This window comes from Onychomys torridus, chromosome 23 (genome assembly GCF_903995425.1).
Source record: "Onychomys torridus chromosome 23, mOncTor1.1, whole genome shotgun sequence".
Taxonomy (NCBI): Eukaryota; Metazoa; Chordata; class Mammalia; order Rodentia; family Cricetidae; genus Onychomys; species Onychomys torridus.
Genome location: NC_050465.1, coordinates 22,063,430 through 22,084,501, shown reverse-complemented (window position 1 = coordinate 22,084,501; position 21,072 = coordinate 22,063,430). Strand labels below are relative to the sequence as shown.

Below are 21,072 nucleotides of genomic sequence, written 5' to 3'. Positions count from 1 at the left end.
AGGCAATTCAATTTATGTTTTAGGAAATGGGTCTATATTATGCATTTGGTTTATGTAGTGTATGTTCAAATTGTCCTGAACCCACGTTACACATCTCTCAGGACCCCCTTGACCATTGTTTCTGCTTTACTTCCTTCCATAGCTCTTCAGGGGATTCATGAAGCCCATTTGTCTCTGCCTCCCTCTCTCTCAGGTCTGACTCTGTACCTCAGGCTCAACTGGTAGCTGATCTCAGACTGAGAATCTTCCTGCCCCAGCCTCCAAGTGCTGGGATTTCAGATATGCACCACCACACACAGAAGCCAGGCTTACATCTTGTCCTTTCTTAGTACCCCTCTTGAGCAAACAGGTACTTTTTCTCCAGGAAGGTTGTGGTCTAGATCCAGCATTCTCAACAGGCACTCCGGGGTTTGGTGGCCTCTGACCCTTTCTACGGAGTGTGTTTCCCAATGTCTTAGTGGCCAGGCCTGAAGGACAGATGTCATTCTAATGGGAGTGTAGCCCCTAACATGGTGTGTGTGTCGGGCTAGGTGTATCTGTGGTTTCAGACATACAAGCTGCCAGCTCAGCCAAGCGACCAGGGTACCACTCCTAAACAGAAGCTATTAGTGTCCTACAAGGCAAGCCCTGGCTTATAGAGACCAAAGCCTTAGAGCGATTCTTCCCCTCCCTCCCCTGACACAAACTGGGCACATTTAAGGTTCTCCACAGTCATAGTTTCTCCCCTGTATCCATTGTTTCAGTTACCTACTCTCAATTCTGCAAAATTACATTTCTGAGATAACAAATCCAGGTTAAGTTAAGCTACACCACACACACATACACACACACACACACACACACACACACACACACACACACACACACACATAGGGCTAGGTATGTCTGTGATTCTAGAGATACTTTCTGAGATACTCAGGGTATTCTCCTGAGGGTAAAGGGGGACCTATTATACTTGGATCTGTCCTGCTTATAAGTAGACAGAGGCAGATCCAGGAAGATCTCTGTGAGTTCGAGGCCAGCCAGGTTTGCAGAGCAAGATCCAGGACAGGCACCAAAACTACACAGAGAAACCCTATCTCAAAAAAAAAAGCAAACAAAAAAAGAATTGTAGACAGAGCTGTAACCAACTTGCTTCTGTTCACATTTCAACCTGCCTCCTGGGCTGGCTCTGGCTCCTTCCTTCTTCCCAGCTGTCTCCCTATAATCTACACACCAGGCGGTCTGTGCTGAGGCCTTGTCTTTCAGGGAGAAATCCAGGCAAAAGTGGAGATGCAGGGAGAGTAGCTTTGGGGCTCAAATCTGAGAAAATGTGTGAGTCTTTTGGAGCCTGGTTGAATTGTATTTCTACTCAGTTTTCTTCTACTTTCGAGGAGGGAAAATGGAGCTGTCAGAGACACTGAACCAGGCCGTTTGCAGGGAAATGATCTTTGGTGCCCATGCTGCCCATGATTCACTTTGGTTGACATGGTGGACTGTGCGTTCCACAGTCTGTCTGCACAGAGATTGGGATGTTCTGGACCCCCCCCCCCCCCCCCATGCACTCCACACACTGCCTGGACTCTCTTGTCTGTGTTTTACTGGTCATTTCTTTCCCTCCACTCCCTGACCCTCCATTTCAAAGGACTTGCTCTGACCTTTCATTCATGGCCTCTTGTCTGGACCCTTCACCCAGCTGTTGTCCTCACAAATGATAACGGTCGCCTTAAGAGATCCTTCTAAGAAACAAGGCTATTGCTGACCTGCTCTCCCTCCTAAAGCCCACACATCACCCCTCTTTTATGTCTACAGCCATGCCATGTTCTTAGGCATTCCTGAACCTGACGGTTGCACCTTTCCAGGTAAAACTGAGAGCTCCCTGAAGGCTTCAACCACGTCTTCTTCGTCTTTGGATTTTGGCTCCTAAGCTCTTGGCTTAGAATCCTGACCACAGCTAAACATGCTCTGTGTAACTGAGGTGATTGGTAGATCTCTCTGCTCTCTTACCTGCCCTGGAAGTTTCCTTTATTCTTAAAATAGAGGTTTACAGTCACCTAAGTCCTCTGAAAAAAATATGTGAGCCTTGTGCTTTCAAGTTTCTGCTTATAAAGTAAATAGAAAAATGATTAAAATGAAGCACATGGAGTATTTATAGAAGTAGTAAAACATAGTGAGGCTAACAATTACTCACTGAGGGTTTTTTTGCCTTTAATATCCGAATGCAATCTGGCTCATTGCAGCAGAGCCTTGCAAGTGGCAGCATAATATTTTTAAATATTTATACTTGCACCCAATCATCATTTTTCTACAGCTTATTTGGGTTACTCGAAGTAAACCTAAAAACCATACAAAACAAATCTGAATACAGTCTGACTTTAAAGGTTTCCACTGGACTCACTGAAATGTCATGACTCTCCTTCTGAGGATTGCATGTGTCTGGGTGGGGACATGGAGAACTGGGCAACCAGATTGGCAGAGAAGAGCTGAGGCATAGATCAAAAGGGTATGATGTTAAAGGACACTTAATTGGATATTAGAGAGAAGCCTACATCGCCAGGTCTTGAAACTGTGCTCATTCAAACCTTAGAACATGAGCAGTCATAAGAGACGGGAGCTCTGGGAAGATGAGGCTACTCAGAATACAGCTCCTCACTGTTGCTGTGTCTGGACATCCTTGACAGCCTGCAGAATTCCACAGACTTTTCAGTATCATGCTTCTAAGGGCATCAGATTAAAAATCTGTAATGTTGTACTATAATTTATTAAATCAGAATAAAGGTCTTCAAATTTTGAAAATGACACAAAACGTGAGGAATAATAGATGTGATGGCAGCAGCCAGCAATAGAGCTGGCCATTTCCAGTTCGTTAATGTCACACATCATCATAATGGGACACAAGAATCTCTCTGTCAGTGTTTAACAATGGCAAAACTTTAAGTATCATTAATATGATTATAGTCTATAGTCTACATCACCACATTTCAAAGAGATGCTGCATGGAAGTTTCACTGACATTTGGGGACCCCTTTGATTTTATCCATGCCCCCCCTCCCAAGGACTCCTCTGATTTGGTTTGGAAAGGGAGAAAAGTTTGATAATGGGATTATTCTCACTGTTACACCAACTTTTCCCCTTAAACCCTTGTCTTATTTCAGTATAAAAATAACATAGCTATGGATTTGATCAGTCAATCTGAAGTCATGCAGTCTCAAATTAATGACTTTTTTTAGTTTTAAGCTTCACAGGAAAAGAACTAATTTTATGTTCTTTAGCAGTAGGATAGGGCTCATTGTTAAACTGGGATTGTGGGGTTTTTTTTGTTTTGTTTTGTTTTGTTTTTTTATGTTGTCAGGATCATAGATTCCTCTAAGCATGTCCAATGACTAGAGTGTTTCCTGTGGGTCCATGAGTCTCAACTTAATTGGTACCTGACCAGCTGGGGTTGTTTTTTGTGTTCATCCACAAGGAATACCTTCAGATCCTTTGGCAACTGGGCTCTATGCAGGCTGGAACTTCAGAGCAAAAAGAGGATTTAAAATGCCAAGTAAAACCGTGATACCGCAATATTTGGAGGTCTTCTTCGACTTCCACAGACGAAATTCCTCTGGGTAGCTACATCATATGCCCATCGCTTTTCTCTTAGTGCTGGGACTTGTTTGCTGCCTGTAGGTGAAAATCAGTCTAAACCTTCCCAGGCACCCCTCTGCCTGACTGAGCATACATGAGCTTTGTTGTGGTGGGTGAATGTCAGGGTTAAGAAAGTAAGGTTTTCATTCATCCTGCAGTAGCGTCAAGGCATGCATATGCTCATGGCTCCCCACAGCTGCCATGTGTGGACGCGCTGTGCATCTGTCCTTTACGTTTCCTGCTGTCTTTCCTCTTGACAACTCGGCCTCCTCAGTATGGACTGTGCTCTGCCTTAGAAGTCTTTGAAGGCACAGAGAGCAGACAGCGCAGTTTCTGCTCTGTGCTAGGACCTATGCATGTTTGCGCTCAGACCTAGGCATGGGGTCCTCCCAGTAATACTTACTCTGCTCTGCTCCCTCTCTAGTATTAATTCTTGGTCATGTAGCCGATAAATAATTCTAAATGGAAAATGCCCCAGCCTCTCCCTTCTTCCTTTTATTGCCAGTCAATCAATATAATACTTAGTGGAATTTTTTATAAATATAAGATAAATGTCATAATTTGTATTTGTAATCTTACGAAATCTGCAGTATTTTTTATACACACAAATAAATTTATATATAATATATAAATACACACACATTATAAAGCACAGAAGTTGTTTGGTTTCTCCTTGAGCAATTTTTCCTTTTTCTACCCCTCTGGGCCCTGCGTAGATGATGGGGAAGTGTTTGAACCTCATTCAAAGACTAACGGATGCTCCCTAAAAGGCTGTCACAATGAGTCCTTTCTCTGGCAGTTATCTCCCAAAGGCATAAAGAGCTTCCAAGCCACTCACAACGAAACAATCTAGAGTGTTTGACCTGTGTGTGAAGATGGGAGTTCAGCTCCATATGCTTCCATTTAAGGTAGCATCACCAACCTTGAAAGTCATTTTATAAATCAGGGCCTGAGCTGCAAAGAGCGAGTTCTAATATGAACTGTGAACCACTGTTAGCTTTGGAAGGTTCCAATTGCTTCCCTGGAAGTCATCCTGTGATTCCTAAAACAGCTAGAGAACCAATTTGCCACATATGCTAGTTTATATCTTGATTTAGCTCTTGAGGGCTGGGTAACCCCCTAAAGTTTGCACCGTGGATAAAATAAGTCATGAGCATGTCTCTGTCCCCTCAGAGAAGGATGATCACTGTGTATGTCTGTGAATATGCTACAGCCCCTAAGAATGAGGCAGCTCAATATCCAATGTTCCTAATTTAACCCTGAAATTTCACTAGTCACTCTTTCCTGGCCCTTAAGGCTTAGCATGTACATGTGTCATGACATCTACAATTTGGTACTGTATTTACAATGAATTTATTTATTCATTGGATTGTTTATGTTATTGAGATAGTAGTTGTTAAATGGCCCAGGGCATGTCTTCCACATGCCAGCATCCATAATCTGTTAGAGTAGTCTTGTGTTAGTAGAATGAAGGAGCATTGCTTCTCTAGCACGGTGTCTTCCATAGCTGTTTAGGGCGGACACAGCTTCCACTGAAGAGTCAGCACCAACACCAGTCTCCCTGAGCTAGCTTTGGCAGCTCTTTGCTCTGTGTCCTCCAGGTGTATTAGGAGATCTCTGTCACTGATCCCTCTATGACAGTGACAGTACCTTCTTACTCCACAGGGCTTGGTTAGGAGTAAAGCTTGAAATTTATATACTTTTGAACCCATGGTGCAGTCCATGGCTCCTGGTGCACAGTACTGACAGATGGTGTGGGATATAGATGTGAGGAACAATCAGGATGAGGGTGTAATTGTAGATTGGCAAAGCTCAATGACTTACCATGTAATTTGGAATATCTGTTTGCAGAATATCTGGTTTGCTCTTTCTCGTGTATTTTTATAAATAAGAAAAAAGGAAGTTTCTGCTAGTAAGAAACATGAAGCGAGTTTATAAACTGTTGCCCTTTTTTGTTTATACTGCTTCATCCTAGTTAACTCAATAAACAATTAAGCGCCTATTATATACCTGATGGTATTCAAGATTGGAGGGATAGACGTATATAATGTAGAGTCCCTGTCATCTCTGTCATTTCAGCTGAGTCATCATGGGTGACACCATGGATGACCAGCCCCCTCAGTAGCCATTCAGAAAGAAAATCCCGAAGTTGCAACTCCAAATACTGACCCCGTCTTCCAAAGTCTGCTGGTGCCACTGTCCATGATCACCATCCAATCGTTTTTTTTGTTTGTTTGTTTGTTTTTTCCAGGCAGTTTTCCCCACATGTTAACACAGTGGTTCTCAACCTTCCTAATGCTGCAACCCTTTAATACAGTTCCTCATGCTGTGGTGTGTAGGCATATTTTTCCTTCCTGGCAGCAAGCCATCAAATAATAACACAGAGACTGATTATTAATTATGAAAGCTCAGTAGATAACTTAGGCTTGTTACTAACTAGCTCTTGCAACTTAAATTAACCCATTTTTTTTTGAGCTGAGGACCGAACTCAGGGCCTTGCAATAGCTAGGCAAGCACTCTACCACTGAGCTAAATCCCCAACCCCAAATTAACCCATTTTTAAATTTACTTTCTGCTTTGTGGCTTTATTACCTTTATTCTGTATTACCCATCTTGTTTTCCTGCTTCCCTGTGTCTCACTGGCAACTCCCCACATCTCTGCCCTTCTTCTTCCCAGCATCCTTTCTGCCCTCCAAATCCTGCCTAGCTCTTGGCCATTCAACTTTTTATTAAACCAATCCAAGTGACAAATCTTCACAGTGTACAAAAAGATTATTCCACAGCAATGGTGACTCCAACCACACAATTATTTTCATTGCTACTTCACAACTGTAATTTTGTTACTGTTATGAATCATTATGTAAATATCTGTTTTCCTATGGTCTTAGGTGACTCCTGTGAGAGGGGGTCGTGACCCATGGGTGAGACCACTGTTAACAGAAAATAAATGATAGTGTTGTGCATATATATTCATGTTGCTTTGCAGTTCTTATTAGTGCATCTACATGTGCATGGTATTTGTTTCTTTACCTGGATTAGGAGCATTGACTTATATAAGTTACTTATGAGACTGTTAAGAAAGAGAAACTATCCTTGAGTAAAACCACCAGGGTCTTCATTCTTCTTCTGCCTTTTACATTTCTTTCCTTTTCTTTTTTTTTTTTAAAGCAACAAGGAGGGTGTCAGCTGTTCAGTAGGGAATGTCAAGACGATTCTCCTGGGCTTCCAGCTGAGTGCCTGAAGCATGGGGTGTCTTGGTGACTCCCCAGTTTCAACCCCCGTTGTCTTTTAACACTTACTAAATAATGGCTCACCAGGGTTGTGTATGCTAAGGAAACTGGACATCTGTTTTGAATAATAACTTTAAATCACATTTTAAAAGTAAAGCCACATGAATGTGATTGTATCATGTTATTGCACTGGGCAACAGCAAGAATCAGCAGTGTGTTCCAGGCTTCCGAGAGACCCCAAGGCTGATTTAATTGTTTGCACTGTATTAAATGTCTTACTTAAATTTATGATTTTCAGTGTACCGTGGCAGTTCTCAGAGAAATAGATTTTATTCTAATCTCCTTATCTTGCATTCTGTCACCAATTCTTTTGTTAACTTACAAGAAAATAACAGAAATAATTCCGGCTTCATACTATCATCACAAGCAGTGGGCTTTGAGTTTTGTCTCGATAATAAGAGAAGTTTGTGTAATTTGAGAATCTAGTGTTTTGTTTTTGTTTTTTTCTAGAGTGTTAATTGATAACAGGTGACCCTAATAGCTTTGGGGGTGTTTCACCATTGTTATTTTGTTCCTTTGGATTTTCTCCACAGTACCTGTGGCCACAGGTAGCCAGCTATCCAATTCTGAGAAAAGCTGAGAGATATTGATATTCTCTCTGTCTCTCTCTGTGTATGTGTCGTAGGACCAAACAGACCAAATTTTTAAAAATTTTAGTTTTCAATGTGACCCCAGGCTAGTATTTTTTTAAGCCTTCTAAATGTAGAGTGGTGGTTATTTTCTTCCCAATGGGTTATTGAAGGGATCAGAGAAAAGAATGGACATGGAGTGCTTAGTGGAGTGAGTGGCACATAGCCAGAGCTGCCCAACTGTCCCAATAGGTGTTCCCTTGACAACAACATCAAGGAGAAAAGAAATACACAGAGGAGGTCATGATGCCTGCTAGGGTTGGAATAGACAGGACTAGAAGACAGCTACTTCTCAGATTCAGTCCCCATTCAATAGTCAGCTCACTGGAATAACAGGCCCAATGCATATTAACCAGGACTGCTATCATCAATGAATGAGAAGTTACTGTTTTCATGTTTGGAACAATTATATCATATTAATGAAATAAAACACTATAGAATTAGAAATGCCTAAATGATAGGAGTCTTTTCTACAGAAGTAAAAAGCCATTGTGTTTCATTAGGGTGTGCTTGGTGACAGCAGGTATTCATTTAAAATATCCAGCTGATAGCCAGATAGTGTGTAATCCTAGCATTCACAGAGCTGAAGCATGATGCCCCCACTCCTACAGACCACAGTGGGCTGTATCTCCAAACCCTGGATGAAAACAGCAACAAAAAATAATAGATGTCCAGCTGGGTCATTGTGTCCACATTGGCCATGAGTGTGGTCCACAGCCTGTTACTGGTGAGTGGACCAGACAAAGCACAGTATCAGCTTACTATTCTTTGAAAAATGAAAGACAGGAGGACAGCTTTAGGAAAATGTCACATTCATGAATATGGGTGTATATGTGTATAAAAGGGGGGGGGTTGCAGGAAATACACTGCTGTTTCCATTATCCAAGTTTATAAGTGTTTAAACATTAGGAAGAAGTTTTTTTTTCCTTTGAAATTGCTTAATATTATTATTACCACTACTTTTTTTATACTGGTAATATTTTTGCTATTTTGAAAAAGTAGAGACAAATTTAAAACACAGGGAAAGAAAGGAAAGCAGTATATACATGTAAACAGAAACCCCTTTTCAAGGCTGCCTGCCACTGTCCCCTGCCTAGTCTTTCCCAAGTGTAACAGACTGCTTTGTATGTGGGTCCATTTGTTACCAGGTGAGGGCATACTGAAGTGAAAGGGGTCCAACTGGAAACTATAAAGTAGCTACACTTGAATCTAGCTAAAGATGAAGTAAAACATGCTAAAGATGGAGAAGATGGGGCTTCATGAATGGTGACTTTTCAAATCTCTGATTTCATTAAAAATGGAAGATTTTTTCAGAGTTCTAAAGGAAAACAAAACAAAAAAACAACAAAGTAAGGGAGGCGATAAAAGTAACACTGTTTCCAACCATACTGAGAGATACAGACATGTATCTGTGAGTCTGTCCCAGGCTTAAACCCTGACCTCAGAATTGGCCATTGAGTCTTTAGTTCCTATAGGTAGGAATATGACAACTAGAAAACCAAAAGTTTGCTCCAAATTTCTTCCCCATCAATGTATAAAATATTACACGTCACAGTGTATCTAAGTGGATATTATGTGGGTAGACTTGGTCACATGACATGCATTGTTCTTGTACTCACAAAAACAGAAACAACAGAAACCTAACCACTAAAGCCCCAGCTTTACCATCTCTAGTCTGTTTAGGAAAAGTTGTAAAATCTGTTCTCTCTCTCTTTCCCATCTTCTTGTGCTGCTGCCCTGTTTATGTGGATATATATATATATATATATATATATATATATATATATTTGTTTATATAATTTGTTTATATAATGTATGTATTGCTAGGAAATCATTATTGGGTGATTTTAAAAGTTTATATCAAATTAGATTTCCAAATATAGCTTGTGACTCACATGCCTGGTTTCATACCCTAGAAAGACCACACTAGGTTTCTGACCTGCATCTTCACTGATGGAGTGGATCCACAATTCAGCTGATATTGGTAGCTTTTTCAAAGAACTTTATTAACATTTAAAATTTAACTACCAAAGTGTTCCAAATGTTCATAATTAGAGACTGTAGTTGTAGGAATGTCATATTTTATCACCCAGATCTTCCCCATCTTGGTATCTTCCAACTCCCAAGAGTGAGTCATTGATTAGTCTGTGTCTCACAGGTGGTACTGGGTGGGGAGTGTCATTCATGTTTCTACCCACGTGCAACATCACCCTGCATTCCCCAAATGGAGCCAAGGCTGCTTATAAAATGGTGTGCTCAGGGCAAGATTCAGAAAATAACCAGTGTTTTACGTGCTGTGGACTAAATGAGCAGGGGACAGACTGATTTCGACACTATATTTACCTCTTTACCATTTGAAAGTCCTTAATAATTAGTTTTGTGAATAAAATTAACAGCTTTCACCATTACCACTGGTTATTATGGAATTTTACTTTTGTAATAAAACACATTGCATTTAAAATTCAACAGACTCGGTAACTCAATATTTAAATCACAGTAGGAGACTTTTTCATAAGTTACATTTAGAGTGATTATTTAAATTTAAAACTAGTGTTTAAATATTGAAGTTACATCTAAATATAGTGTGCCTAGTTTGTATTACCAACCTTGCTAGGCTGAATGAAGCCGGATTACAGGAACCTATATCATTACATTGACACTGTAAGTTCATGGGCGAGAAATGACCTCGGAGTAGGTGTTCAGTAGTCCCATCTGTTACTGCATTGTTAGGGTCAGATCCTGGGCCTGGCAGACTTGAAGCGCTAGGTTTGGCCACCTGTCCTCCACAGGCTAATTAAAGAAACAACTAATAGTTGAGAAGCAGAAAAAGTGTTTATTCAGTGTGGCTGCATTGGGAAGAACAAATAAAGGAACCCCTCCCCCAAGCCGTCTTTGAGGTGAGGTTTAGGTTTATTTTTTGGATTTTAAGAAATACTTATTTATATTGTATGTGCACACTTGTGTCTTGGTGTGTTAATGTACACAAGGTTGTGGGTACCTGGGAAGGCCAGAGAGCATCCAATTCCCTGCAGCTGGAGTTACAAGTGGTTTTGAGATGCCTGACTTCTGTGCTGGTCCTCTGGAAGAATCATGATACTCTTAACCACTGGACCATCTCTACAGCCCCTTTTAGGTTTAAATAGAGAGGAAAGAGTCTGATTTAGTCTAATTCAGAAGTCCTGGTCTAGGCGGAAGATGTCAGCCCACCTCATCCCTGACTCGTCTGCATCTTGGCTCCCATCTTTGCTGAGGAGGTCTGGTAAATTGTGAGAACTATCTGAAACCTTTTCCCAGAAACAAATTCCTTCTTTGGGTGGCACCAGGCTTTAGCCTCTTTCTTCTCCTATTGAGAAACTCCTGAGGAAGTTCCGATTTCTTAGGGAATCAATGTTTCAGGAAATTTATAGGCAAAAGCATCATCGCATGCCTGTCTCTTTAGGACAGAGGCTCTCAACCTTCCTAATGCTGTGACCCTTTAATACAGTTCCTTGTGTTGTGGTGACTCCCAACCATAAAACTATTTTTATTAATACTTCATATCTGTAATTTTGCTACTGTTATAAATTGTAATGTAAATATCTGATATGCAGGATATCTGATAGTTGACGCCTGTGAAAGGGTTGTTCAATCCTCAAAGGGGTTGTGACCCACAGACTGGGAACCACTGCTTTGTCGCCTTGCTCTTGCTAGGGTGATTTCTCAGCTTCTCAGACCAAGTTCAAACACATTTAGATTTTAAAACAAACACACAAAAACAGGACCAAGGCCAAACGGTACATCTCTATTTTGTGCTAGATCATGTAGTAAATAAAAATACAGAGATTGTTGAGGGACAGGGATGCTTCCTCACTGTATCTCTCCTGGCACAGTGATGAATACTTGGCTTGCCCTATCCATTTCTGATTTTACAAACTCAAGCTGGGAAGGACTTTCCCACAGTCACAGACTACTAAGTATTGTCTACTCAAAAAGGGCAAAGGACTTGACTGTCATGGTGACTACTGTTGGAATGTTAAAGAAATTGTTTTCATTTCCAACACCTCTGCAGGAGCCCTACCAGCAACTCACCAACACCTGGTATTGAAATCTATACATTTTAAAAAATATATCCATGTTAAAATTATACTAAGCATTTGCTATAATGTAAATATTTTGGTATAATGGTAAAAAGGAAATATTATCCCAGGTTTCTAAGCTATAATTGTATTTCTGTTAATGCCAATTGCTTCTGATATAATTTACTAATTTTTATTAGTATCTTGATTCTGTCTCTTATTAATTAATCTCAAAGATTCCTTAAATTCTAGAATGTTTTGATAACATACATTAAATGTTGTGTCACTAGTTTTTGCGTGAAGCTAGTTTGATTTCATCTAGTCATGTAAAGTGGTTTTTATTTTATTTATTTTTTCTGTTTTTGACTGGATTAGAGAGAATGAAAGTTAGTCAAAGTCTCTTCTAACTTAAGTTTGCCTTTAACTCACAATGTAGTGGAGGATGGCCTTGAACTCCAGATCTTCCTGATTCTACCACTTGAGTGTTGGTATCACAGGCACTTACCACCACACCTAGCTCACACTGATACTCTTCTTTCTATCCTTTGATCAAGCTTGCAAATCTTTGGCTTTGTCTTGAGCCAGGCTAATGAATGTCCCTTGTCTTCCTCTTTGGAAACATAGGAGCTTTGCACTGGGATGTGGGTAGAATCTTTGGCATTCTTAGGAGAACTACGTAGGGAGCTCCTTTTAAGTACCACTAGCAGGTGTTTGTTAAGCTAGAAATGTCAAAGATAATGCATTTGTTAAAATTTTAAGTTTGGTCTGCAGTGTCTATAAAGAGCCTATTGTGTAGTTATTTGTGAAGGTGAGTCATGTTTTAGCTGGTAGATGGTCATCAAAACTATATATGGCAAAATGGGGAGAAAGAGAGAGAGAGGTAGTTTCCGAATCAACATTGATTTGGGGGAAATGAGTGGAAGCTTACATTGTGATGGTTTGTGTCATTCTGAGATTTAGAACAAAAAAGATCTCATTTCTAAAGATGTCAATCAATAAAATGCTTGACGTATGGGAAATGAAGCAGTCTCTCACAGACGTTCTAAACAGCCTGCCAGTCAGTTGTGCTGGAGGCTCCTGCCTGAGATACAGTCATTAGCTTCTAGATAGTGTAAAGGTTTTGTTTATTTTATTCGGGGTTTGTCTCCACACTTAGAAATTACAAAGCACACACTAGTATTTTTCGGCTAAGTCACTGAAGCAATTTGTCTAAATGACACAATAAAATCCAATTGAGTCCTCATTAAAGCCTCCCTTCTCACAGAAGAGACGAACCCTGTGCTTGTCTAGGTGGGATTTGCAGGGTTCTTCCCTTCCCGCCAGCCCTGTAAATGCTGCACCGTCTCTTATGGTAACTGTCTCTCAGATCCCCTTTAAAGAGTGGCTGACAGCCCTAAGGATATGTTTCTGCAGAAATTTCATCTTCCATCTATGTAAATGTGGACAAGGTAGGGGGATCTTTTTACTGCCCCTGTGGTTCTGTAGATGCTTTGTGCGGTGACTGTGGAACATTGAAAGCATGGTCTTCAGCTGAGGTCTCAGGTTCTTGACGGACAGACAGGTTCGGCTTACTGCTTGCATTTCTTAAAAGGCCTAACACACTCTAGGTGCTCAGGAGAACCCTGCTGTGGCTGAAGGAGGCTGGTGACCATCGAAGGATTGTGCTCAGCTCAGGGTTTTTGTGAATCATAACAAAAATAGCTATCCAGCTGTCCTGTGACTCATGGAATTGAAAATATCATGCCAGGTGGTGGTGGCGCACAACTTAATTCCCAGCACTTGGGAGGCAGAGGCAGGCAGATCTCTGTAAGTTTAAGGCCAGCCTGGTCTACAGAGTGAGTTCCAGGACAGCCAGGGCTACATATGCAGAGAAACCCTGTCTAGAAAATATTTTTTAATTAAATATCTTTGGAGTGTTCAATACAATTGTTTTACGCAAATGTCTTCACCCCTGAGGTGCCCGGACTCAGCTTGTTAATTTGATGGTTCTGTGTCAGTCAGCTTCCCACACTGTAACAAAGTTCAGTCATCAACTTATGAGAACAGGGTTACTTTGTTTCACGGTTTTGGAGATTTCTGTCTATAGTGAGTTGGCTGCATCCCTCCGAGCAAGGAATGGCATTGTGCAGCGAACATGAACAAAAACGCTTTCCTTATGCCAGGAATGGTGGGAAGAGGAGAGGGACCTGTGCCCCCCAGTTGCCTTCAAGGACATGCCTCCAGTGACCTCAGCCCCCTCACCTGCCACCAGTGCCAACCTGAAGACCAAGGCCTCAACACATGAACCTTTGGAGAACTTTGCAGTTCTAGCAACTGTAGGTAGTACCTAGAGAGAGGTAGAATTCCCTCAGAAAGAACAGAGTGCCCAGTGCTGTATAGGCAGTTATGACTCTGAAGAACAGCCATCTCGGGATAAGCCTGCCAGCTTCAGCCCCAGCGACGGAGCACACCAGAGCAGGATGCATGGCCCCTCATTGCTCGTCATCCATTTTCCTCTCACTATAATTTCACCAGAGTAGTGCAGATGTGGCACACACAGACAAAAACATGTAATTAACCAGTGGTTAAGAACATACTAGGAATGCCAAAAGAAATAGTACATAAAAGAATTTTGTGGTGTTTGGCTGAATGGAAAAATTTTATATTCATGTTTTGTTTGTTTCCTGGTGGCTGCAAAAGAAATATTTCATGTTTGCAGGAGGGTGAATATTTGCAAAGGGCGTGGAGGGGGCAGCAGTTTAACAAGGGCATGTGGTGTGCAGTGTGCCAAATGCGAAGCAGGCCGCGAAGATACTGCTTTCCACAGCTGCCTAGGTCCCAGGAGTGCCTTGGAAGTGCCGCTGGCCATTCGCCTGGAGACTCTGCCCCATGAGATCTTTGCTCCCTCAGCTCCCTCCCTCAGATCATTGATTTTTTTTCCCAAGAAGCTTTTCATCGTCACAGTTTGCAGGGTCTCTCATCAGAGGAGACATATATGCAGTCTTGGCAGTACTGACTGAGGGGGTGTTTTGACACTTCAGAGAGGAGGCAACACAGCTTGGAAAGCTTGCAGCCTCAATGTCTTTGGGACTGGCCAACCAGGAGGAGTTGCAATCTGGTCTTTAACCATTCAATGGCTGTGAATCAATTAGCCAGCATGAGTTTATTGAGATCGCACTCTGAAAGCCAGTTGAATAGCAAGTGTGAGATTAATAACAAATATTTCCATGAAAGGTGTATGTCCACATGTATACATATGCACCCAGCATCCTAAAGGGATGCTAGATTGCAATGTTTAGCATGTTTTGTACTGGAAATTATAGTCAAAATATTTGAAGACGATTACACTTCTGGCATTGTCTCTGGAGGATGAAGCAGAGACATTGGACTCCCCAGCCTCCATCAGCCACTCCCAGGCCCCTGTGCTGCATGCACTCAGCTCCGTTGCCTTGGGTCTTTACCATGAGATTTGGCTCTGTTCAGCATTACGCTCAGGCATACAGGTACAATTTCCCTCCGTACCTTCTCCCACTCTGAATATTTGCTTGTAATCACAGCCATCTTATGTGCTGGGCTCTGCTGCATGAAGGGTTTCTTCTGGCATTGAAGCCAGTTCTTTTCTGTATTGAGGGTCTCTGGAGGCCTTCTCAGTCACGGTGTTGATCTCCAGCTTCCCTTTGTCTGCTTGCCTCCCAGTATTCCTCAGCAGCTTCTGAGTTGGAGACCATCAGCTTTCTAGAACTGTTCTCTTTGAGTGAACACAAGCCAAAGAAACTTACCACATTTTTTAAAACCATCTACTATGGAGCACAAATGTATAACCAGCCCTCTGTAGACCACTCTACTTCCACAGAGTCAAAGTATTTGAAAATAACTGTCAAGAGTTTATACTAAACTGAATGTATAGACTTTTTTTAGGGTCATCATTCCCAAAGCTTCAGCAGATAACAATTATGTTATACTAAATGTTGCAAAGCCATCTAGAGCTGATGTAAAGTACATACAGGGTTTGCATAGGCGCTATGCAAATCACTTGTCATTTGTCTAAGGGGCTGGAGCATCCAGGGGTCTCAGTATATGCTGGAGGGACTCCAGAGACAGTACCTGGGCTCAGTATGACTTTGCTGTTTCGTTGTAATGTTTAACCCATCCTTCCAAGGGGGCTGTGTTGCTCCGAGCTGGCCCACAACTCCTGAGACCCTGGTCTGCATGCAGCCAGTGAAGAAACTGATGGTAAGTTTTGAGAAAATGTTCATAGGCTCAGAGAGAGAGGAATTTTGTGTTCCTTTCAGTGAATAAAAATGAACCCACTATTTATATTGTGTGTGCCTTCATTCCATTTTTTCTAGCAACTTAGTTTATGGCATTTTGCATACATTGGGCTGAGATGCACTGAAAATTTTTGTTTTTTAAGGAAACTGCTCCATTATAGCTGGTTGAAAACTGCTACTGCAGTGAACCCAGTTGTTACCGCTGGTTGTCTGTTCAGACCAGATGGCTCCACCGCTAGAGTGAGGGTACATGACAACACCAGAACGTTAAACATGTTCTGGGGAGGTTTATCATTATTATTATTATTATTATTATTATTATTATTATTATTATTATTATTATCATTATTATCATTATTATCATTATTCTACATTCACAAAATTGAAGGCAAGCTTGTAGAGGAGAAAAGGAAGGCACAGTGGCTGATGGGAAGGGATGACCAAGATCGGTGGCTTTTGCTGGAAAAACGCTTTAGACGGTGGGCTTCATAATGGCTGCCTCTTTGTCAGCCTATGCACTGCGTAGCACAGGATGAGCAACAGAGAACAGCCCCTCTTTTGTTACTTGAATGGTTTCTCTGCTGGCAGAGGATACTTTTCAGTTTGCTCAGCTTTGTTTTCTATCTCGAGTTTCCTCCACACCAATGCAAATTTTAATGATGGGGTAGAGAGGGACAAATAATCCTGTGCAGTTATTACTGCTGTCGCAAACAATGATGGAAGATGGTCTAATCAGGACCGTTTGCCAATGGATATGATTATGCTAAATTTAATTCACCCAAAGATTCAAGAATGGGAACATTGCATGCTCTCAGAAGAGGGCTTTCATTCCTACAATCCTTCCATGCCTGCATCTACAGACGGCTCCAGTTTTGAAACTGACTCCCTTGAGTGTGTGTCTTTTCTGTGGTGACACATCTTTTGCTTATATCCTCATGACTTAAGGGTGTTTTGTTTTCTGAACACAAACAGAATTTCCATGGAAATATGAATTATGATTGCCTTTATGTGTGGCTTGCCCAGTTGGAGTGCCTTTTGTGGGGGAAGGAAAGTTGAGGGACTACACAGGGAGACCCGATTACCCTTTGAAAACACATCTCCTGTGAGTCAAAACATTGAAGTAGAAGTAGAAATTAAACACTCAGGATATAGGGTTATTTAAAAAAAAAAAAACAGATGTAATAGTCTAGAATTGACTGCTTTAGTTCTTTAAACATTGGTTGGTGAGTTGACTTTGCTTTGATAGCAGATAGGTGATATATTCAAACAATTAAAAGGCATCTCTTCCTCCCTCCTGGGATTCCTATATACATAGCCATGACTTTCCCTCAGGCTTTGGGCTGCTAGACTTTGCAGCACACAAATGCTCCCCCTGCTTTCTAGAAACTCACTGGCGGCTTTCTGGGATGCGTTGTTGTCAGGAAACACAGACCTGCAGATGTGAAGGTCACCTTTCATACTTGGAAGTCCAGGTGAGTCCTGATGGCTGCACTCTGAAAATGAGTCTGTCCTTCCCCCAGAACATAAGGGTAAAACCAACCAGGTTGTAATATCTCAGCATCAGTATTTCTCTAGAAGATTTACAAGCTACCATTTTGGTGAGTTGGAATAAGCTTAGGAGGAGGAAAAGCAGACACAAATGAATGGCAGAGAATGGCAGATACTCTGGGGAGCCATGTTCATAGGAGGGCGGGAGAAGCAAAGCCACAACAGTTGTGTTATCAGTGTGTGTTGAACTTCTGTGGCAAGCTCTGTCCTTGAGTTATAGGAGCTGCAGGGAGAAGATGAGGCCCTCTCAGTTGCTCTTACCAGGACTTTCTTTTTAAAAAGTGTTCATGTGAGTAGACTGATTTGTGACTAGACTCTACAGAATAAGGACAGTTTACCCATGACTGTGGGACATGAGTGTGTCCTGAGAGTCAGGGTAAGGTAAAGAGGATGGCAGTGCATCCTGATGATTTTCCAGCGCTCCGTGCATGATGCTCGAAATACGTGCTGCTGCTTCCACATAACTCTATGTAGAAACAGGGCTGAGATATCACCCCAAACCTGTGCAGCTTTGTAGCCAGATAAACACAGTGGCCTGCCTGGTATAGAATCCGGGCTCCCTTCCACTATAAATGTTAGGGCTGCAGTTCACTCCCTCTGTTGTTGAAGGACCATGAACATTTCTCTTCAAATGGCAACTTCTTCCTGCTGACCAGAGATAGGACAAAGGGTTTGCCTTCCTCTGAAGTCACTTCCCTTTTTGAACATGAAGAAGGGAGCAAGAAACTTCTCAATCCCTTATCCTGTTCTTAAAAGTTTCCAAGACAGTTTAACCAAGTCTTCTGACACTGTGAAATTTAGCCCTATTCTTCCTGTATACAGGCAAGATGTAGCCTTTCTGCAGGACTGTTAGCCAGATTTACTGACACCATGCATTGCTTCAGCTTTGCATCCAGTTGAGAAATTTTCTCCTGCTCACATCAGAGTATTGATGTCCTCAAAGAAAAGAAAAAAGACAGGAACTGGAGATGCTGTGGAACAGTAGGGTGTCACTACTCAAATCCATTTTTCAGAAGCAGGCCATATTCTAACTGAAACCAGTAAAGAGGAGAAAGGACTATAAACATTAGAATCACTTAAGTGCAGTGACATCTGCTCATGACAGATATGTTCCAAAAGCCACAGTGAGTATGGATACTTGGAATCTTGGATATTTCCCAATCCTACATACAAGCACTGTGGTGTTTTCCGTGGGTAGCCTGATGATCCAGACAGCTATGAAATGACAAGCAGGCAGGTACCATGTACAGTGATAGAGCATGTATTACCTGGTGAGGGGGGTCATTCTCACCATAAGCACACAGGAGCTAGACAACATGAAGTTTCTACGTGCTGCTTTTCTGCATGCTACTTTTATAGTGATGGGGTTTTAAAACATTGTTAAGAGTTTCATACATGAACACATTATTTATAACACCTCTGTTCCTCTTTCCTTCCTCTATCTCCTCTCATACCCAGCCTGCTCCCTCTCAAATTCATTAACATTTCTTCCTTATTTTTCACACACACACACACACACACACACACACACACACACACACACACACACACAGTGTTCATTTTCTTTTCCTTTGCTTTCTCTTTAGAGATACCATGTTGTTGGGTGTTTTTTACTCCTTTTGGGGGGGGTGCTGCCACCCAGCTACCAAATAAATACACAGAGGCTTTTCTTAATTATGAGTGCCCAGCCTTAGCTTGGCATAGTTTCTAGCCAACTTTACTTATCTTAAATTATCCCATCTACTTTTCCCTTCTGGGCTTTTCCCATTCTCTTACTTCCATAAATCTTACTCTTACTCTGTGGCTTGCTGGTTGTGTAGCTGGGTGGCTTTCTCCTGGAGTCCTCCTCCTTCCCTGTCTCCTAGATCTCCTCCAGGATTTCTCCTTCCATATAGTCTCTCTGCCTGCCAGCCCCACCTATCCTTTTTCTTGCCTTGCTATCGGCCAGTTCTTTATTAGAATATCAGGTGTTTTAGACAGACACAGTAAGACAGCTTCACAGAGTTAAACAAATGCAACATAAGCAAAAGTAACACACCTCAAAATAATATTCTACAACAATACCAGCTTGTTATGTTGCCCTGGCTTGTTTCAAGATCTTACTTAGTCTCAAGCAATTCTAATGCCTCAAGCTTCCCCAGTAGCTGGGACCAGAGGCATGTGCCACCTTTTCTTACTTTCTAGTCTTTCCTAAATCCTACTGGAGGTTCCTCCTGTAGCAGAATTGTTAGACGTTCTTATTAATAAAATCAAACCCAAGGCCAGTTATTGGGGTGACTCCTGGAAGATCAGAGAGACAGAACAAACCACAGCTACTTCACCTCGCCAGTTCCTCAGCTGGTCTTGTTTCCTCAGACTGGAAGCCTCTGAGTCCTCATCCAAATGAATCTCAGCTGAACTGTGTTGCTCCAAAGACTAAAAGCTTAACCAGACAAATGCTGAATCAGGAAAATGCTTCTAGTTTCTGGTCTTCACTCCTTATATAATCTTTCTCTTTCTGCCCCCACTACCTGGGATTAAAGGCTTGCTTTCTGGGATTAAAGGCGCATGCCTAGCTGTTTCCAATGTGGTCTTGAACTCATAGAGATCCGCCTAGTTCTGCCTCCTGAGTACTGGGATTAAAGGCATGTGCTACCATTGCCTATCCTCATGTTTAATATTGTGGCCGTTCTGTTCTCTGACCCCAGATAAGTTTATTTTGGGGAACACACAATATTTTGGGGAACACAATACCACCACATCCTCCCTAGTTTAAAATGTGTTCCAAACATAGGCCTTCTCTGATAGGTGTGAGATCCATCCCTTGAAATTTGCTCTCATTTAGAATAGCTGCTGTTACCCCGCTTCCAGGTTTTTGGTAGGTCCGGGTGGCAGATGGGTTATCGAAGTGGTGGATTGCAAATTTGGAGACTCAAACTTCTGATTTTGCCTTTCACTCATCCTAGCATGTGAATAAGATGCTGCCAGGAACCAAGACCCCAGTCCACTTTACACTGGGATTAAAGCTAGGTCACACCATGTGGGGGTCTAAGACACAAACAACGGTGAGCACACACACTGTGATGTGATACTGTAGCAGTTGTCTGTTGATGTGGCAAGGCTCTCCATGCTTGTGTTTTTCACTTGGTCCTTTCAAGGTTCTGTTAAATGTTAATGTTCTCGTTTGGTTCCAGGAATCACAGCATGTAGACATCTTTTCTAGTGTCCTGTATGTTTGTTTATGGATTGATCTGCTGTGGTTGACAAATGGTGATACAAATAGGTTAGGACTGCCCTGTGCAACTCCTGAAGAAAATGAGGTGGTTTAGTGTCTGAATTACCCAGTGGAGTGGCAAGTCGTTATATGTGGCCGTAGGATGCTTGGGGTGTGGCTACTGTGACTGAGGAGCCGAATGATAACCGTGAGAGGTTTTAATTGACTTGAATGTGAATAACTGTAAGCGGCCAGAGGCTACCAGACTGACCCCTGCAGGCGTATGGATGGTCTCTAATATGCTTGTTATCTAGCAGGCTCGTTGCAGTAATCTCCAGGGCACTTTTCTTCATTGACTTGTTAACATGTTAAGGGTTGGTAGAAGCAGAAAGTAACAAACCAAAAAGGTGTGAAAAGAATTGGAGATTGAAGCACAGCAGTCACAGGGGCATATGCCCATAATCCCAGCACTCTCAAGACTGAGGCAGGAGGTTCGCGGGT

The 21,072-nt window shown here is 41.9% G+C and overlaps 1 protein-coding gene across 10 annotated transcripts in view; it reads left to right on the top strand.

The window, feature by feature from the left end:
- Ptprm (protein tyrosine phosphatase receptor type M) overlaps nucleotides 1–21,072 on the top strand; it is a 709,515-nt gene that overhangs the window by 242,806 nt on the left and 445,637 nt on the right. The window lies entirely within an intron of this gene.